This window comes from Peromyscus maniculatus, chromosome X (genome assembly GCF_049852395.1).
Source record: "Peromyscus maniculatus bairdii isolate BWxNUB_F1_BW_parent chromosome X, HU_Pman_BW_mat_3.1, whole genome shotgun sequence".
Classification (NCBI taxonomy): Eukaryota; Metazoa; Chordata; class Mammalia; order Rodentia; family Cricetidae; genus Peromyscus; species Peromyscus maniculatus.
Window position 1 is genome coordinate 136,682,792 of NC_134875.1, and position 7,578 is coordinate 136,690,369.

The 7,578-nt window shown below is 52.9% G+C and overlaps 1 pseudogene across 1 annotated transcript; it reads right to left on the reverse strand.

Annotated features, from left to right (window-relative positions):
• Positions 1-3,263: 3,263 nt before the first annotated feature.
• Positions 3,264-7,325, reverse strand: LOC107400198 (polypyrimidine tract-binding protein 1 pseudogene; annotated as a pseudogene). Its single transcript, XR_013048010.1, has one exon. The product of XR_013048010.1 is annotated as a polypyrimidine tract-binding protein 1 pseudogene (transcript).
• Between the last annotated feature and the right edge of the window lie 253 nt (positions 7,326-7,578).

The window sequence follows — 7,578 nt, forward strand, 5'->3', positions numbered from 1 at the left end:
CATGTTTTTCATGATTCAAATATATTTTCTGGATTTTCATTAAAATAAGTTGTTTCATTCATTAGTGTTTTGGGTTTTCATTTTGTTTTGAGACAAAATATCAGTAAGTAGCTAAAGCTGAATGGGAACTCACTATATAGTCAGTCTATTCTCAAATTTGTGGCAACCCTGCAAGAGTCCATCTATCCCATAAATTTCATGTGTCTGTGTGTGTCTGTGTGTGTGTGTGTGTGTGTGTGCATGTGCGCGCGCGCGCGTGTGCGCACACAATACATAGGCTCACAAGGCCAAGGATCTGCCCGTCTCTGGCTCCCAGGGACTGGAGTTACAAGCACGTACCAACATACCAGGTATTTTTAACAGGAATTTTGAGTATAAAATTCATATCTTTCAGCTAGCAATGCAAAAACAACGTACTGTCTGAGCAGTCTCAGCAGCCCTGTTGGTTTAGAGATAGTTCCAGTATTACTGAGGCCCTTTTCATAAACTTCTTTTACATGTAAAAACCTGGAAATATTTTACCAATGTTTTTTTCTAGCAGTTCAGATTTACATTAAGCTATTTCATCAATGTTGAATTGAGGTTTTTCTTTTTTTATTTCAGGGAAAAAAGTAAGATTGTACTTTCCTTCTTCTGATTATATAGATACAGCAGTACTGCCCCACCAACAGAGATGATGCTATAAACTATAACTTTTGTGATTATTCTCTAACAAAACTTCTTGGATAATACATCAAAATGCAGGTTTTGTTTGTTTTTCCCACTGTATATCAATTTCAGAAAAAGCTTTTATTTCTAACAAAAAACTCTATGTTAGCATATTAAATCATATTAGACAACAAAGAATTTACTTTTATTTTTACATTGCATATCTCCCATATACTGATTTTTTAGGTCTTTCATTTATAAATCACAGTATTTGAAAAAAAAACAAACCCAGAATGTGGAAGTAGCTAGACGGTCGGTCATGGTCACAGAGAAGAGAAGAACAGGAAAAGCCTGTATCCCCCATATCAGCCAGTCCAGTGAGTCCAAATGCTGGCAGGGAGACAAGCAGAGGAGGGTCAGTCACTCAGAGCTGACTGGGGAGCTAGGTGGAAAAAAGAAGGTCAAGTGCCAGGCTGGCAAGGTCAGAGAGTCTAACACAGCCTCTCAGGGGGCAGGGCCTGAGGGAGAGGCAGCCGTGGGGCTGTTCATGAGCAGGCGAGCCACCAGCAGAGAAACTCATGTGTGGGGAGGGCCACAGGGCGTGAGGAGGATCCAGACAAAGGAGTTCTCCCCAGTGCTGGCTGAGGGGCTGATGGGCTTAGAGGATCCTGGGGATGTGGAGGGAGAATGGGCCAGAATGGCAGAGGCCTAGGGGGAGGGCACAGGCAGCAAGCTCCAATGGCTTTCAGTGAGGGGAGGCCAGGAAATGGAGTCTTCTAGAGCGGGGCGCTGTTGGTTACTATTTTGTAAACTCGACACAAGCTAGAGTCAGTTGAGAAGAGGGAGGCTCAGCTGAGAAAATGTCTCCATCAGACTGGTCTGTAGTCAGGTCTGGGGGAGGGGGCATTTTCTAGATTAATGGTTGGCGTGGCAGGTCCGAGCCCACTGTGAGCGGGGCCGTCCCCGGGCAGGTATTCCTAGGTTGGGAGCAAAGGAAATGAGCCAGGAGCAACAAGTCACTAAGCAGCATTCCTCCAGGGCTTTTGTTCAGTTCCCACCTCAAGGAACTTGAAGTTCCCACCTCAACTTCCTGCCTTGCCTTCCCTCAATGATGGACCACCCAGGATGTGCAAACCAGACAAACCCACTCTTTCCCAAGTTGCTTCTGGTCATGTTGTTTCATGACAGCGAGAGACATCAAACCCCAACAAGAGCCTTGCTGTCGGGAGGTGCCACCAGAGGAGCCCCTTGCCAGGGGAACGAGCAGGCAAGGAAGCAGGTGGAGGCCTGATGTAAAGGAACCACGGGGAGAGTGGACAAGAAAAATGAAAACATTCAGGACCTGGGGAGGCCAAAGTAACCAGGTGGAGGGGATGAGGAGAGGCAGGGAGAGGGAGAGATGGGAGGGAGAGGGCCAGACAGACAGACAGACACAAAGAGAAAGAGCTAGAGGCTCTTGTCACCAAGTGGGCCCAGATCTCTTGCCTGTGTGAATACATCATTAGTTATCTGAGCCCCTGCACCCATCTCTCATGTCAGAAGAGCTGGAGAATCATACTTTGGCCACCGATGAAAGTTGCCCAAAGTCAGCATTGTGTCCACCCTCCCAAAGAATGGGGCAGAGAGCACAGGAAAGGAGGATAAGTGAGCTTTAATTTAACAAAGCTCAAGGAGAGAGCCACACCTTGGAGTGTCAGAGATGGAAGCACCAGGGGAGAAGAAGGGAGCAGGTACCCCAAGGCTCTAACCATTGGGGCCATTTGTTAAAGTGGGGCATGAGCTCTTCATTCCACCTAGGATGACCCGAGCCTCGAGTCTGCTCCACTTCCTAGATCCAACCAAAGAGGAAAATAATTAACCTCACTCTGTTATTGTCGCGTCAACTATGCAGTGGGCTGAAGGGTGTCCTGTGGTCCCGGAGAGCCAGGATGCGTGTTTGAGATAGGAGATAGACAGCTCACCGCATTTGTTACCATGAACTTACCTTTTCGCTCTGTTAACTTTGGGTCAGGGAGGCACAGCTGGGAGTATTTGCTCTCGTCTGTTTGGTCTTCATCACCGTGTCATCTGGGCCCCTACCCCTGGTTCACCTTTAACTTAACGGTGATAAGCCTGACACCGTTCTTTGCTTTATTTACACCTGGGCAGCGACAAACAGTTTGAGGAACGATTGCTGACAGGACAGCACGTGAACCTGCGAGCTGTCACTCTGGGGCCTTTCCCAATACCTAAGACAGTGGTTCTCACCCTTCCTAATGCTGCGGCCCTTTGATCCAGTTCCTCACGGTGTGGTGACCCCCAACCACAAAATTCCTTTCATTGCTACTTCATGACTGTGATTTTGTTACTTCAATGCATCATAAAGTAAACATCTGTGGTTTCTGATGCTCTCAGGCAGCACCTGTGACAGGGTCCTTCCACCCCAGGGGTCGTGGCCCACAGGTTGAGAACCGCTGCCCCAAGTGCTTGCCTACCCTGGCCATCAAGCAGGAGCACAAGTTCACCCGGAGGAGAGCCCAGCCTCGGTGGTTAACCGGCTCAGGTGGTAAACATGGGTGTGTGACAAGGAGAGTTCTCTCTCTGACTGCTCTGAGCAAATACTCGGCAAGAAGCGGTTTAAAGCAAGAAAGGTTTATTGTCTCTGCGGTCTGCGGGGATACAGTCTACTGTAGCAGGGAAGGCGTGGGGGCAGTGGTGTGAGGAGACTGACCACTCTGCCTCACAGCTGGGAAGCACAGAGACGATGAGAAAGTTGGCCTGGGCTATGGAAGCACAAGACCCCCCGGGCCCCACTGATTCCCTTCTTCCAGCAATGTTCCACCTCTCGGGGGCTCTACAACCCTCCAAAATGGTGCCACCAGCCAAGAAACTAGCATTCAACCCCGTGAGTGTATACATTCTAACCACTACATTGTGCCCCTGACCCCCACAGGCTGGAGGCCACTTCATAATGCAAACTATACCCATTCCAACTTCAGAGACACCCATGATCATGAACAGTTCCAACCGACAGTGCTCAGGAGTACAAGTCTCTCCTGAGACTCAAGGCCCTCTCTCAACTGTTAGCCCCTGCAAAATCAAAAACAGGAGAGATGTATATTTCCAACAAATACGCAATGGCAGAGAGTACACATGGGGACGGGGCAAAGAAAGACGAGACCGAACCGAGACGGAAATCCTGCAGAGGAAGTGCTGCAGCTTCTTGTCCATTATCCGGGGGCTCCTATGGGAACCATCTTGCTTCCAAAGTCCTGGCGAAGCCCGGTCCCCCAGCTGGGGCCCAGGTAGTCCCTATCTCGGTCTGGCTCCACTCTGAACCCACCCACATGTTGTCTCAGTGGGATGGCCCGTGCTCTGGGCACCCCCTCCATCCTGGGGTCTGTATGGCAAACTAGGCTTGGCCTCCACGGCTTTATAGCAGTAACCTGGGGGGCTCCTTGTGGGGAATATGCTCCTGCCCCACTTTGCCTACTTTCAGTGGCTTCATGGACCCTCGACCCAAAGCTCTATCATCCCCCAACCATGCATTCTTGCCTGCTTGCAAAGCCAGCAGCAGGTGGAGGGTGCTGCCACACCAGCTTGAGATGTCCTATCTCATACCCTGAGACCCAAGTGGTAGCCATCTCTGTCCACCTTAGTGGTTTCAGTCAGAGCAAATGGCTGTCCGGGGTGGTCTCTTTGAGCAGAAGACACCCTCAGCGCTGTCCCGGTCCATGCCTCTCCTCTCCCACACCTTTGTACTGTGATAAGTCACAGCCTTCAGAGGGCACGGCCTTGCCCTCTTGGCACCTTTCCGATTGTGCCGGTATAGACTGCAAGGCTTCTCTGTCCCGGGGCTAATTCCTTGAACAAGGACAGCTGTGCTTGCTCCGTAACTTTGAACTCTTTGCTCTCCTTGACCGTCTGCAGAGTTCTCACACCTTTCTGCTCCACTCCTTGCTCTGTCTCTGCAGACCTGTGTGAGAGCATTGGGCGGTAACCTCGACAGAGCCTGAGTACTGTCCTGTCCCCAAGCTTCTCCCAACAAACTAAGTGCCCCGTTACTTTTAAATTCTGCCCCACTCAAGGTCTCAGGACAAAATCCAAATGCAGCTAGGGTCTCTGCCAGAATTTCACACAGATAGGCCTCCAGCCCAGTTCCCAGAGGAGTGTCATGCCCCTCTGAAAGGTCACAAGCTGGGCCTCCACTGGCTGCATTGCTCTGGACGTCCTGGCCTTCCAAACTACCAGAATGGCCCTGAAGCTCTTACCTGAGCATTCTAGGCTCTTGCCAGTGCAAAGTTCTCAACTCTGCCACCTTCCTCCCCGAGACCAGTTCGAAGCCCTGCATAGGGCATGTTCCCCAGGCCTCATCCTGCCTTGTTACTTTTCTCATCGTTTAAGAACAAACCCCCTCCCAGAAAGGAGGGAGGGGGCAGGGTACATCCCACCTTGGTGCAGAAGCAATGGCGGCAGGAACAAGAGAAGGAAGCTGGCCCTTGGCATCACTGGTGCAGTCAGGAAGCAGCTAAGCAAGCAGAGGAAGTGGGGCCTGGCTCCAAACCCTCAAGGCCTTCCAGGTGACTCACCTCCTCCAGTGAGGTCTGCCTCCTAAGGCACACAGCCTTTCCAAAGAGTGCCCCCAGCTGGTGACCAGGAGTTCAGAGGCATGAGTCTCTGGAGGCCTCTTGCCCTGCAAACCACAACAGTAGCTGGGTGGGGCAGGCAGGTCTCAAGGGCGGGAAAGTGGCAGGTATAGAGTCCAGGGGGGCCCCTGATGTGGCCCAAAGTCTGCAGCTCCTTCCCAGGTCAAAGGGGGCTGGTTGAGTGAGGCCTAAGGTGGCCACAGTCAGTCCTTGTAAAATCAGGTAAGCACTCTTTCTCTCTCTCTCTCTCTCTCTCTCTCTCTCTCTCTCTCTCTCTCTCTCTCTCTCTCTCTCTCTCTCTCTCTCTCCAGTAGCAAGTGTTAAGGTCACTCCAGTGGCTTTTCAAGTGTCCTTTCCTCGAGTGGTGGAAGCTGTCTGCAGTGAGCCCAGCAGGGTCCTCTAGATGGTGATCCTGGAGAAGGAGACTCGCAGGTGGTTGCTCTGGCCTAGGGCATAACCATGCAGCTCCACCAGAGCCTGTATGGCCTCCTCCACCGAGCCCATTCGGATCAGCGCCATCTTGCGGTCCTTTGGGAAGAACTTGAAAGCCTTGACAGAACCCCCGCCACTGGAGAAGAGCTTCTTGAGGTCTTCCTCCAAGACCGAGGTGGGCAGGTTGGAGAGGTGCAGCGTGGCAGTGGGCGGAAAGATGTTCTGGAAGTTCTTGGATCCGGGCTTCCTGAAGCGGTGCAGTGGCGAGTTGACATAGTCCTTGGTGAGGTCCTGGTCCTCCTTGCCCTCCCGGGGCAGCTTCACGCTCTGGTGCTTGGACAGCACGATGCAGAGAGACTTGCCATGCAGCTTGTGCCCGTTCAGGTGCCTCAAGGCCAGCTCAGCCTGGCTCCCATTGGCCATCTGCACCAGCGCGTTCTCCTTCTTCTTGTACAGGATCTTCACCCGCTGCACATTGCCATAGGCGCCGAACAGAATGAAGAGGCTTTGGGGAGTGACTTTCTCAGGGTTGAGGTTGGCAACGAGGAGGACAGCGTTCGCCAGAGCCGGGGAGCCCGAGGTGATGACTTGGCTCTCTGCTCCAGCTGCCGCCGCCGCTGCCACAGCCACTTCTGGCACGGCCAGGGGCGCCGGGGCCCTGCACACCTCTGGAACATAGGCAAAGCCTGCAGCTTGAGGGACTGCAAAGGTGTGAGGCCATCCAGTGCTTGCACAGGAAGAAGCTGAGATGGCGACGGGGGCACCGAGGGCTGTGGCCCTGTTCTGGGCTAGCAAGGCCTGGCTGTTCCCGGAGGGCAGGTCTGGGCGCGTGTAGTCGCGGCTCTTGTCGTTGTTGTACTTGACTGTGAGGTTAGTGAAGCCAGAGAAGGTGATGCGCAGTGTGCAGCAGGCGTCGTAGATGTTCTGCCCATCCAAGAACAGCTTGGCACGCTGGGCACTCAGCGGGTCCGCATACTGCAACAGCACCTGGAACCGGTTGTTCTTAATGTATGTGATGATTTTCAGAACTGTGCCAAACCTGGAGAAGAGCCTGTGCAGCACTTCCAAGGTCACGAGACAGAAGCAGTTCTCCACAAGGATCCTGAGCACAGGGGTGCGCCTGGCCACCACTCTCCCTGTGTCCACAGCAGCGGCAGCCGCGGCCGAGCCCACATCTCCTGCCTGGTCTGAGTTCTCAGCTGGCAGGCCTGGCTGGGCCCCCACCTGGCCGGAGGCACCTACCTGCCTGGGCTCACCCTCCTGGCTAGAGGCACCCTCCTTGCTGCGGGATCTTCTCACCTTGAGCTCTTTGTAGCAGGACAACTGGATGTGGACAGGCTGCCCGTGCAGCTCAGGAGTCACACAGGTGTAGTAGCTGACCATGGTGTTGGCGGCCTCCTCTGTGTTCATCTCCATGAAGGCCTGGTTCTTCTCCTTCAGAAACAGTAGGTTGGACACCTTCCCGAACGGCAGCGCCAGAGAGAGAACCTCTCTTTCGGTGACACCGCTTGGCAGTCTGTAGATGTGGATCACTCTCGACGAGCCCTCGGTGCTCCTGCCGTCCCTCTTGAACCTCTTGCTGTCGTTCCCTTTGGATGCAGGGGGTGAGTGGCTGCTCATGACAGCAGATGCTTCTGGACACGAGCAGAGAGAAGAGATCCTGCGACCACAGTCCCCCTACCGAGTGCTGAGTCTAAGACACAGGAGCAGGATTGCAGGAGATGGAGTGGAGGGGAGTGACTAGCCCAGCCCGCCTTGTTTGATACAAAGTTGGCTTGATCAGAGTCACGTGCCCTCACTCTGGTCTTGAACACTGACACTCCCCTCACTATTCTGGAGCATTCTCAGTTTCTCCTTCTCTGTGTGTCTCTAT